Genomic DNA, 13,788 nt, shown 5'->3' with positions numbered 1-13,788 from the left:
TGAACAGGAGCCCGTGGAGGCTGGAGGAGGTCGACGGTGGAGATGAACAGTATCCCGTGGAGTCCTGTTTTGCGGTACGCCACACCCCTCCCGATGAACAGGACCCCTGTTTTGACCGTAGTGCTCCAACACAAGTCCGTTTCGTCCGTTTTGCGGTACGCCACACCCCTCCCGATCAACAAGACCCCCGTTTCGACCGTAGGAGGTCCGTTTCCTCTGTTTTGTGGTACGCCAGACCCCTCCCGATGAACAGGATCCCGTTTCGAACATGGCCGGTCGAACACAAGGCCGTTTCCTCCGTTCTGCGGTACGCCAGGACTCGTTTCCATCGCCTGTTCCGTCCAAGCCCTCCCGATGAATGCGACGCATTCCGTTGCCTCCCCATGAACACGACGCATTCCGTTGCCTCCCCATGAACATGACGCATTTCGTTGCCTCCCCATGAACACGACGATGATGCTGCTTCTCCGTTGCGACCCAGCCATGTACACGAGCCCTGGCCGTACGTATGCGCGAGTAGGCGTTCGAGACCCCGCCCGTATGTACACATACGTGGCCGTATTTTCTTTCTTGCACCCTGGCCGCTATAAGTATGTGTACATGCTATGTGCGCGCCTCTACTACGACACGTGCGCGCCTCTACATCGACCAGTATATATGTACTTACACGCTTGCGACCAGAATGACAATGCTACGTACGCTTCAACCAGGTGGGTCCCGACTGTCAGGCACTTCCTTGCGTGCGAAGATGTAGCTGGTGGGTCCCAGCAGTCAGGGGGGCGAAATACGGTGGCCCATCCGGTGGGTCCCCGCTGTCAGGTGGAGGAATAATTATTTTGCACGTAATAAGGAGGCACTTCCTTGCTGCGGCCGTGGACCCAGCTGTCAGCCTCTCCACGTACAGTCCACGTCCGATGGAAGCCATTCCTTGACCATGTTGACCATGCCGCGCCAAGAGCACCAGGGCGGTGGACGACGATGAGGCCTAGGAAGGGGACGATGTGGAGCTGGGGAAGACACGGCAGTGGATGCCCACGCGTAGAGCAGTACGAGGGTTCACTGGTTCGCTGCGGTGTGAGGCTGCCATCGCCGCAGAATAACATGGGGTGTGGGTGAGTAGAGGGATGGCTTGGCCAGCGGTGGGAGTAGTAGGGGGCGGTGAGGCCTCCGCCGCATCGCAGCCGGCCACGGGAGGCAGGAGCATGAGGCACGACCGGCGCTGGTTTGGACGGCTGGAGCAAGAAGACCAGAGGTTGAAGAAGTAGTACAGCCATTGGATGGACATCGTACGGTCACCGAAGCTAGAATCGTGCATATTGACTAAGTTGACAAAGCCCTCCGTCCCCGTCAACTTAGTAGGCCCATAAGTCAGCCTCCCACCAAGGTGGGTCCCAGCTAGCAGGGGGTATTCATTTTTTTGAGCGTAATAAGGAGGCACTTCCTTGCGTGCGAAGATATAGCTGGTGGGTCCGAGCTATCAGCGGCGATAACGTTTTTTTTGCGAAATACAGAGGCCCTTTCGGTGGGTCCCTGATGTCAGGTGGAGGAATCATTATTTTGCGCGTAATAAGGAGGCATTTCCTTGCGTGCGGCTGTGGACCCAGCTGTCGGCCTCTCCACGTACAGTCCACTTCAGATGCATGTCGGTCGTTGACCACATTGACCAGGCCGTGCTGAGATCACCAGGGCGGTGGATGACAGCGAGGCCTAGGAAGGGAACGACATAGAGGCAGGGAAGACTCGGTAGTTGTTTCCCACGCGGAGGGGAGTATGACTGTATGAGGGTTTACTGGTTCGTCTGCCGTCGCCAGAGAATAAAGCAGGTGTGGGTGAGTAGAGGGATGGCTAGGCCAGCGATGGGAGTACGATGGGGCGGTGAGGCCTGCACGGTAGCACAGCCGGCCGCGGGGAGGAGGGAGCAGGCAGTCCCGCCGGCGCTTGTTTGAGCGGCTGGAGCAGGAAGAGCAGAGATTGAAGAAGCACGACGGCCGTTCGATGGACATCCAACAGTCACTACTTGTGCGTCAACCTTTTTTAGGAAAGCCTCAAATCTGTGGAAAATAGCATACAGCCCATCTGCCATTATTTCTAATAATTTACAGCGCATTTGCCCATATTCTTTTTGGAGCCCATATTCTTTTTGTTAGCATTACAGCCCATATTGTGGCCACGGTTAAAAAATTAACGAAATTTTGCATATTTCGGTGCGGTCCGAACTGTTTTTAATCCCAAAATTTTGACTCACATTCAAACTGATTTTAAAAATAAATGTATATCAATATAAATTCCAACAAATTCTCCATGCATAAAAATTAATGTAATTTAAAATCTCGAAATGAAAAAAAGATATTTTAAACTAATTGCCGGTTTGATGTGTTTTAAAAATGTACAACCCATTTCTCATTACTGATGGGCTAGTTTCTCGGCCAGCCGAATGAAGCTCTCCTCGTCTTGAAAGATTTGCAGCTCAACAGGCCTGACAAAGCGACTTACTTGGCAAATCACAAAAAAACTGGGCTGTGGCTGTGGACCCAGCTGTCAGCCTCTCCACGTACAATGCTATTCTGATGGAAGTCGGTCATTGACCACATTGACCACGCCGCACTGAGAGCACCAAGGCGGTGGATGACGGCGAGGCCTAGGAAGGGGACGACACAGAGCCAGGGAAGACGCGGCAGTGGATGCACACGCGGAGAGGAGTACAAGGGTTCACTGGTTCGGCTGCGGCGTGAGACTGCCGTCGCCGCAGAATAACAGGGGGTGTGGGTGAGTAGAGGGATAGCATGGGCCAGCGGTGGGAGTAGTAGGGGTGGTGAGACCTCCGCCGCATCACAGCCGGCAACGAGAGGCAGGAGCACGTGGCACGACCGGCGCAGCTTTGGGCGGCTGGAGCAAGAAGACCAGAGGTTGAAGAAGCACTACGGCCGTTGGATGAACATCGTACGGTCAATGGAGCTAGAATCATTCATATTGACTAAGTTGACAAAGCCCTCCATCCTCATCAACTTAGTAGGCCCACAAGTCAGCCTCCCACCATGGTGGGTCCCAGCTAGCAGGGGGAGTATTCATTTTTCTGTGCGTAATAAGGAGGCACTTCCGGTGGGTCCGAGCTGACAGCGGGGGGGGGGACGTTTTTTTCGCGAAATACGATGGTCCGTCCGATGGGTCCCAGCAGTCAGGGGCAAACGTTTTTTTCACGAAATACGGTGGCCCATCCGGTGGGTCCTAGCAGTCAGGGGGGAAATGTTTTTTCCGTGAAATACTGGTGGCCCGTCCGGTGGGTCCCTGCTGTCAGGTGGAGGAATAATTATTTTGCGCATAATAAGGAGGCACTTCCTTGTGGCTGCCGTGGACCCATCTGTCAGCCTCTCCATGTACAGTTCTCTTCCGATGGAAGTCGGTCGTTGACCACATTGACCACGCTGCGCTGAGAGCACCACGGCAGTGGACGACGGCGAGGCCTAGGAAGGGGACGACGCGGAGCCGGGGAAGACGCGGCAGTGGATGCCCACGCGGAGAGGAGTACGAGGGTTCACTGGTTTGGCTGCGGTGCGAGGCTGCCGTCGCCGCAGAATAACAGGGGGAGTGGGTGAGTGGAGGGATGGCCCGGCCAGCGATGGGAGTAGTATGGGGACGGTGAGGCCTCCGCGGCAGCATAGCCGGCCACGGGAGGCAGGAGCATGCGGCACGACCGGCGCTACTTTGGGCGGCTGGGGCAAGAAGACCAGAGGTTGAAGAAGCACTACGGCCGTTGGATGGACATTGTTGACCACGCCGCGCCGAGAGCACCAGGGCGGTGGACGACGGCAAGGCCTACGAAGGGAACGACACGGAGCCGGGGAAGACACGGCAGTGGCTGCCCACGCGGTGGAGAGTACGAGGGTTGACTGGTTCGGCTGCCATCGCCGGAAAATAACAGGAGGTGTAGGTGAGTAGAGGGATAGACATGCCAGGGATGCGAGTATGATGGGGCCGTGAGGCCTTCCTGGCAGCACTGCCAGCCACGGGAGGTGGGAGCAGGGGTTCCGACGGCGCTGGTTTGGGCGGCTGGGGCAGGAAGATCAGAGACTGAAGAAGCATGATTGCCGTTAGATTGACATCTAACGGTCTGATGCTGGTAGAGTCGATTGTTGACTAAGTTTCTTCTTTGAGAAACCTTGTGTACGCATGAACTTAGTAGGCCCACAAGTCAGCCTCCAAATCTGTGGTGGACAACATAAAGCCCATTTGCTATTTTTTATAATTTGCAGCCCATTTGCTAATTCTTAAGTAATTTATTACAGCCCATTTTCTGCCTAGGACCACGGTCAAAAAGTCCAACCTTATTTTGCATATTTCGGTGGAGTCCGAACTGTTGTAATCCCGAAATGATAAACATTTTTAAGAACTTATTGATTTGTCAAAAAAAAATCGTTTTGTTTTTGTAAGCAAATAAGACGTGGGACAATTTAGTTGGTTTAAGGGAAAACCAGTGGTAAAAAAATCAGCGCTGGGTGGGAAAAAACAACAAAAGTAAGGATGTAAATATGAAAAGGGAATTTTATGTGTTTTCAATATAATGATACGTGTATATGAACTAGTAAAACTATAGGTAGAGATTAGAAAACGGATGTAGGACATGCGTTTCAAGAGGAAAATAGAACTAGGCTGTGTGTTTGATTCAGTAAAAAAACTGCCTGCGGATGTTGTAAGACAAAATATAACTAACGCTGGCGGGCCAGAGGCCAGTAGATACCTACTGGATCTTTGTGCCCCGTTGTCGTCATGGGCTGGGCCTGTTAAAAACAAAACAACCCTGGGCAATCTACAACCCAGTTGAAACTTGCTCGACCTGAAAAAACAATATACGTGCTCAATAAACAAGAGAATTCTGCAAGTACAGACTGATAACTGGGATGCAACACGGATATTGTTTTTTTATCGTGATAATAAGTGCATGCACTTGTTTCGAAAAAATTGGAGAACTGGGAATTCGAACGGCGGGTGCTTATGCTACCCATCAAATAAAAATCAGGTGCCTGAAAATTCGTTTCGAAACAAATGATTCAGCTTTATATCCACGTCTACCCTCGGCATGATGGTTGGAAGCAAATGCAAATTCATACCAAAAGATCGTTAACAACAATACCAACTTGCGGACGACAAAGTAGTACAACTACCAATACCAAACTAACTTATAATCTTTTTACTCCTGGCCCTAGTGTTCGTCTGGTAGAAAATCTTGCAGAGGACCAGCTCCCGCTCCTTCTCTTGCTCCAGGTCCCCGAGGTGGTACTGGTGCATCACCCAGTTGGTCCTCTGCTGGTCGAAGTTCTTGTTGGTGTGCAGCACCAGAACCTTTTTTGCTGCTCGTCTACCGACCGCTGACCATCACCGGCAAGGTATTGCCGGTCTTGTGCCACATCGTGTGCATGCCGCACTCCGACTGTATCTTGCGACGCATCCACGCGCCCCTTTTGAACGCCCTGAAATTGCGCTGGAAGAAATGCTTCCTTAGGCCACTCAGTGTGATACCTGTAGTATTGTGGAATACAGGTTTTAGTGTACCTTGTTGGCATTTTCATAACATCTTTGGCATGTTGCAGTGACTTGTTTCACTTTTTATTAACTGTCAAATTGTAATTGCTTCACCAAGTCTGTGTCTAAAAAGAAAAATAGAGCTATAAACAAAGGAATATGTTTGTGCAAGTAGACGGCCGATCAGTGTCTTACCTGGAAGTTTCTCAGGTTGGGTGTAACATATGCCGTGCTCGCTGTCGATGGTTGGTATGAACAAATCGATGAGAGAATGAAATATCGCGCTGTCAGCACTCACTTTGGCCTGAAGGTGCTCGATCAGCTCCTGATCCGTGGGACGAACTTGACGCCAGCCGGCAGCATGGGCCAATCCTTCTTTGACTTGCACCAGTATTTCCAGTTATATGGTACTCAATGTATGATCAATCGACTGTTTTAAGTGAATGATGAAAGATTTCGACAGATAAGTGGTACTCCAAATCTGAAGTCCAGAATACCTGAACACGCTGCCGGGATTCTTGTGTCACCTCACGCGCAGCGTGTTGTCACGTCAATTCAATGTGTGGACATGATGAATAATTTGACCGACGTATACTAGTACTGCTACTGTACTACTTACTAGTCGTATTTAGTGTCACAATTTATACATAGGTTTAACTAACAAGTACGCACTTGAAGCCTAACTGATATATATATATATATATATATATATATTTATATGGCTTCTGCACAGCATCTCCATCATCATTATCAGTACATCCTACGCAGGTGAGTTAGGATGCACTTGATCCCAGGAAGGTATCTATCCTTCAAACCAGAGGAGTGCTTCAAACGAACAACAATACATAATATCCAACAAAAGAGGGTCGTGCTACAGCAGAAGAATACATGTCTCAGTCTAGATATCAGCACGAATCAAGTTGTGCATATTTGCTGTTGGCATGAACCACATCGCCGCATGTCGGGTTTGCAAAAGCCATCCATCACATGGAAGCTTGATGCCTTTCACACACTGAAGATTATCTGGCAACAAGATGTGTCGACGAATCTCTAGATATGGTGATTCATGAAACCCATGGTATGATGTGTAAACACAGCCCCCCCTCACGAATGGAAGTTGCATAACACAGTAATCATCGCCGGTGATATGATCGATGATTGGTTGGATGATCGGATAATTGAGCCTGAGGAACAAGGAGTGGTTGCCGAGGCTGTAAACCCGCCTCCAGTTGAATACGCCTGGCCCAACGGAGCTGGGATCTTTCTCGAACACGAAGCAGCCATAGCCATCAATGTCACGAACGCCCCATGCATTGTACTGCATGTGGTTTGATGTAATGGTTTGGTCAATTTGGTACATGAGAATGAGCATCAAATGACCTCCGTCAGCTGAATGAGCGATAAACCACCACCCATCGGCTGGTATGATTCCAGGTCCTGGAATCATGAAGGCCAGCGCATTTGCGTCTGCTGCAACAATTCAAATTGGAGACCAAAAGGACAAAAATAAACAATCATGTTCAGAGTATGCGTGGAATTAAGATTATTATAACAGTGACACATATCATAGACAGAGAATTGCAATGCCGTGGTCATAATCATACCCCAAGTTAAAAAAATAAGCCAATGGCTTTCATATTGTAGCAATATGTCATGGTTCAAACATCATGTAACAATGAGAGGAAAACAACTATGACAATGCCTACTCATATTCTACCATAGCACTTACTACTACTGTTCTCATATCAACTCTAAGCAATAACATGCATTGTTATAAAAATCTTGTAAACGAGAGTAACATATAGCAATCATGATGTTATGCTCATAATATGTATTCTAACAATCATTAGATGCCAATTGTTCTCATATCAACTCTAGCAATAACATGTGTGGTCATAAAAATCTAGGAAATGAGAGGAACATATAGCAATGATGTGGTTATAGACATGCTATGCATTCTAAATTTGTAACAAATGAACAGGCAGTCGTATTCATAAGGTAAAGATGAGATGAGATAGAACAATTACACGAAGATAGATTCCACCAATATAGGTAGCCAATCTGTGCGTCGACCGCGTAAACGATGCCATCGTGCACTATAGCATTAGACAGAAATGTTTCCTCAACAGGATTGATGATGAGCCATAACCATGTATGGCGACCGGATTCCAGATAGACTAATCCCTTATTGAACAAGGCAATGAGCTTGTAATCCATGTAGTCTTCTGATGGTGTGGGCACTTCGTAGATTACAACTTTCTGCAAACATAGGTCGAGCCAAAAGCTTGACGCGTCTCGTGCGTAGTAGGCAGGAGTGTCCGGCAGGCCACGAGGCTCGATGGCGGCGGTATCCAATGATGGAAGGGTGATCTCTCGCTGGGTGTAGATATCCACGAGACGCCATGGACTATCGGTGTGGTGGATGAGGACGATCCAGTTGGCCTTCATGCCCGCCCAGTAGTGGCCGCGCATGAAGGACAGGTGGACGGGTTGTGGTAGCATGTCGAGGGGCACCACGGCAACCTCCGTAGGATCGTCAAGTCGGTGTCTGGGCCACCTGCAAGGATCGGGCATCAGCAAGCAGGGTGTCTTGAAAAGAGCCGGCCGATTGCAGACGAGTAGACGGTACAAAGACACCGATCATGCGGCCAGACGAACGGTGCTGAGTAGGTCCATACGACTATAGATCTGCTCCAAGAGAACATCGGGGAGGGATTTCCAATCACGGCTCTGCGTGTCAGTCGGTCTTCCATTGGGGTTTTCGGTGCCTGCGAGCCAGCGGGGAAGCGGATTCGGGCGGGCGAGCGAAGAAGCTTCTCCTCGTGTGGCTGAGCAGTGAGCGGGGGGATATGGTATGCGCGAGCTACCAAGGAAGATGGCGTGGGCGGGCGGGCAGTGAGCGGGGGTAAATGGTGTGCGGCCGACGATGGGGAAGAGAGGAGGAAGAAGAAGAGAGGAGGAAGAAGAAGAGACTAGTTGAATAGTTCTCTCTGACCGAGATGGGGAATAAATGGATCGCGAGGACTTCCTTTCTACAGTATCCCTATGCCTGTACGCTCACTTCACTCATTTTGCTCCGTACCTAGTCACTTGTTGGAATCTGTAGAAAGACAAATACTCCGTATTTGGGAACAGAGGGAGGCTTTTACTCCGTACTATTTAGGAACAGAGGGAGTATCACCATATGGAGGGAACAGAGGAAGCTTGAAATATGAACATGTCAGTGGGAGGGAGTAAGCCCCATGCATGCATGCATGCAACATGCAACACTCACACGTACACATGGACGCACGCAACACTCACACACCCATGTGGCACACAGCACACGACGCAACACACACGCTCACGCTCAAGTGCTCAACCTACTCCCTACGTCCGTGAAAGACTGTACATTTAGAGATTTACACATTGACCATGGCATAATTAATGCCCAAAAGTAGCAGACTTATGTGTGCATGCGACCATTGAGATAAGAAGATTAAATGAAGGCCGTTGAATGTTGTAATTAAGGATAGACATGTAGCCTATACCTATAGCACAAGTTGGTGCATTAGTCAATCAATATCGATTTAGATTAAAGGCTAAATGCATTGGAAGTGTAGATGTACATCATGTAGTACACTCTTTGTTGGAAGACCGAGGGAGGACATGTGCATGCACTCACATACACAACCAGGGCGGTTTGCGCGCAAGGGTTGGACTCGTGTCGCGCTTGCGTAAAGTTTTGTTTAACTGAATTCTTTGCTCTGCCAACTGACAGGTGGGACCCAGAAACCAGGTGACAATTTAACCAGTCAACAAAGTGCCACGTCGACTATGTGGCCGGTCAGTAGGGTGCAATACGGTGCTCTACGATGAGCTAGTGATCGCATAATCGCCGCAAAACTATATATAGTGACCGTAAAGAGCGTACTGTTACATACGTTGACCGCCAGTGTATTTTTCTCATTTCAAATTAAGCCATATTAATCGGAAAGGACGCAGTATGGACTACTACTACTAGTACTAGTACTGCTTTCATGTGTCCCGCCAACTCGATGAACGAGGAGAAGCTTGCTTACTACGCCTCTCCCTCGCCCACGCGCGCGGTGGTTCGCAGGACGAGGAGAGGGTTTTCACTACAGTGCCCTCTCCCTCTCCCTCGCCCTCGCCCTCGCGGTGGACGTGCAGCAGTTCAATCGGTGTCAGATTGCCAGAAGCATATTGTACTGTAGTATCATCATTGTTGGACCTTCCGAAGAGGCGAAGAGCCAAGTGCAAGGTTCACACGAGTACTGTCGTGGAATTGTCACGGCAGATGTCCTTAGTGTCAGGACTTAGTCGCGAGGCCAACGCATCTATGTGGTAGCTTGAGAGGGGTTGAGCGGGACGAGAGACGCGATGTTATACCTAGGTTCGGCCCCTCACGGTGGAGGTAAAAGCCTACATCCTGCTTCATTGATATTGATGATCATGATCACGGTTACAAGAGTGCTCTATCTCGAGAGCTATTGTCTAAACCTAATTTGTCCAACCTGTGGAACTTGTGAATCTTCTCCTCTTTTGGGGAGCCCTGCCCCTCCTTATATATGTTGAAGGGGCGGTTTACATGTGGAGTCCTATTAGGATTAGGACTAGTCTATCTCTAATACAAACCGGATACAAGTCCAGGTCTTAACTCCTTGTAAGATAATATTCCTCCTGTCTTTCCTCTTAAACCGGCCCACCATTAAACGTGAACCGGCCTTCTGGGTCTTGGGCCTTGTCATCTGTCTGTCCCGCATGCCGGATCACCAGTGAGTCATAATGACCAGGTGGGTTGCTTGTAAACCGCCAGGTCAAGGCGGGTCGCCAGTAACTCGCCAAGTGTCAGCGGGGTCTTCAGATAATCCGCCAAGTCCGGCCAGGTTAACTTCCAGCCAGTTTATACCGCCAATCATGTAAACCGCCAATACTCTAGCGGTTTACCAATGAAACGCCTAGTCCGGCCGGGTTATACTTCCGGCCGGTTTACGCCGCGGGGTATATCCCCGACATTAGCCCCCAAGTTTAGCTTGGATTTATTCATGGTAAACTTATGCTGCAAAATAAACACAAGAACAAATTTGACAGGTTATGCTCCGGGTTAAGAATTTTTGTAAACCGGTACCTGATCATTCTTAAGTCCTTGTCATTTCCTCCTTCTGGGAAATCCGGGTCAACAGACCAGCTTCATAATCAGTTTGCTGATATTGGTTTGTCACCGAGAAATATTGTGAAGAATAACTCCTTTGACTCAGCTCCCAAAGCGCCGGTTTAAGAAATATGGGTCTGAAAATACTTATCTGATATTCAGCCGGTTTGAAGATGTAAAACTTGCCGGTTTAATATTACCAAAATGGTCGGTTTATAAATATTGATGGCACCAGGTCATAATTGTTGTCAACACCGGGTCATGTAATTGATCTTCCTGATTTGCTCAAAACTGATAAAATGAAGATGTTCCTCCTTTATATGCATAATACCTGTAGCCCCCAAGTCTTAAGAGGAGAACATAGTGATAACTTAAGACTTGCTCCAATAAGTGTTTCAACCTTGAAGAAATCCGGTTTGTTCATCTCAATCATATAAACTGAATACTCCATATATGTAGCCCGCAAGTGCCGGGTTGTCATGCTTGCAGCAACCTGGGACTTGTAATTGTTTATAAAAACTTCAATCAGTGTAGCCCCCAAGGGCCGGGTCATTATGCAATAATGAGCAGGGACTTTGTAAATATAATCATGTAGACTTTAGCAGTGATGTGTAGCCCCCAAGGGCCGGGTCATTATGCAATAATGAGCAGGGACTTTGTAAATACTTCATTGAAAATAACATCATATGATGTAACTCCCATCATGGGGCTTGAACCCACGTCCACAAGGTTAAGAGCTTTGTGCTTTACCAAATGAGGAGTGGACCCTTCAATATAATGGATAAAAACTTGTGTACCTTGAATTGTTGACAGGAGCAATTGGTAGCCCCCAAGGGCCGGCTCATTATAATATGATGAGTCGGGTCTTCAATAAGACTAAAAATGACTTGGCATTAGCCCCCAAGTGTCATGATGCATGCTTGCAGCGACATGAGACTTGCATGTAATCTCGATTTGAATAATGTAGCCCCCAAGTGCCGGGTTGTAAGCCTGCAGCGACTCGGGACTATTCCTTCCATTGTAGAATAAATCATATCCTTTGATAAAATAGCAGACATTGCGCTATAGCGACCTTGAAAACCTTAATAATAAAAATCCAGCCATGTTGGCTATTCAAGATAATATAATCCGGTATGAAAACCTTATTCATTCAATTTCATAATGAAATTTCAGCCAAGTTTGGCTATTTGAATAATATAACCCAATGATTTATAAGCGCATGATTCCAATGGCGCAATCCAAATATATACTAGCAACTTATTGTCCAAAACCAGGCCGGTTTAACAAACCTGTTTCTGCATACAACAAATTTAAAGTGTCTTGGCGGTTTACCGCCGGACGGGTCATAATGCCCTAACATATAACCCGGGTTTATAACCAAGGCTGCACTAAAGAATAATCAAATATGAAATATATCATACCTGTGACATTGAATCACTTTGTTTGTTTTACCAACTTTTTGTAGTAAGGGTGATAACCCAAATCTCGAGTACTGATAACTCCTTCCATATTGTGCCAGTTTATGATAAAACCGTGCCAGGTTGTGATAAACACCGTGTTACTCCATAAGAGGATGTTAACAACAAGGATCAAACCGGGCAAATAGTCTCCGGATTGACGTGAACTGTGTTCCGTCAATTGATTGGTTGAAAACTTTGTCGGTTTAAAAAAACCCGCAATAAAAGCAAAAACCCCCCTTTAAAGAAAAGTGTGAAACAAATGCAATGACAAAACCATTTGCAAAAAAAGGTTTATTTGAGCTGATCAAATGGCGTTACCATGGCCAAACACGACCAAGCTCCCATTAGGTGTAACTATGGTTCTAGTCAGCCAGGTCCCCAAATGAAACTGTGGCATTTATGCCGACCAAATGGCATGGTCATGGTTCGGGTCCGACCAAGCCCCCAAGTGATTCTGTGGCCTTAGGCCGATCAAGAGGCATGACTGGTTCAGACATGACCAAGTCCCCAAGTGATATGGTGGCTCTCGCCTATCAAGAGGTATGGTATTGGTTCGGACACGACCAATCCTTCAAGTGATATAACACGATGCTTTTAAAAAGCAAACTCAAGGGGTAAACCGGAGGCCGCTTTAGAACAACTCCGTGTAACCACACATGATGTAAAAGAACATAGACCCCGCTTTATGAAGCAGAAGCCCCCATGTGATCAATAATATGTCAGGCCAGTAAGGCGGGATACCCATGTTTGAACCGCGCATCATGGCAGCAGGTCCTCTTTGGCAATTTTAATTTTTGCAAGAGATAAATTCTTCTTGAACCGGATATTGAGAGCTTCAAAGTTTTGTGGGAGATAGCTTTCCCTTGAACCGGATTTTAAACCGGAAACCTTCTTTTTGAGCCGGAAATTTCCTGACGGCCTTTAAATTTGCACCAATATGGCAGTTTAGGGTCCTGCATTAGATAACTTTTGCAAGCCAGAGTAATTGCTTTTTCAAAGAAAGCAATATATAATATAAAAATATATTGGATGGATTTCACCTGATATATCAGGCCAGTTGATACCCATCGTGGGGTTATACGCCCGTACGGATAAAAAAAGTCGACCGCGGCATTGCTGATGTAGTCCGGACTGCGGGGGTGGTGGTTTGTGTTCCGGTTCACCAGTGTGATATGCACAGATGCCGGCGTAGAACAGCCAACGCACGTCGTCTGTAGTAGGGTATCACTTTTATAGTGAGCACTTGTCCTGTATAGAAAGATATAGGCCAGAGTAATCGTTCTCGGAAAAACAATATGTACAAAAAAGAAATAGATGGAAAAGATAGCACCTGGAAATTTAATTGGCCGTGCCACCAGCGAATAGTAGCATGTTTTTTTGTCTGCACGTACCCCCTGTTACCCCGCAGAAGTAACGGCAGCAGCCGGCTGTTTAAACGCAGGCCGCGGACGGAGCAAAGTTGGGGACGCGACCGGCGGTTCTCATTACAGTGAGTACTCGGTGCAGCAGCAATGGGTGATGCACGTCTGCCATAGTCGATCTTGATCCACTCCCGGAGGCATTGGTGGAGCCCTGGCCGGTTCAACGCCATAAAGGTGACTCGCCTTGTAGTAACTTGAACCGGCTGGAATGAGGCGCCGGCGGTTTGACCGAAGACAA

The sequence above is a fragment of the Triticum urartu genome, chromosome 4, assembly GCF_003073215.2.
Source record: "Triticum urartu cultivar G1812 chromosome 4, Tu2.1, whole genome shotgun sequence".
In the NCBI taxonomy this organism is placed as follows: Eukaryota; Viridiplantae; Streptophyta; class Magnoliopsida; order Poales; family Poaceae; genus Triticum; species Triticum urartu.
Note: the sequence above shows the minus strand (reverse complement) of the source record.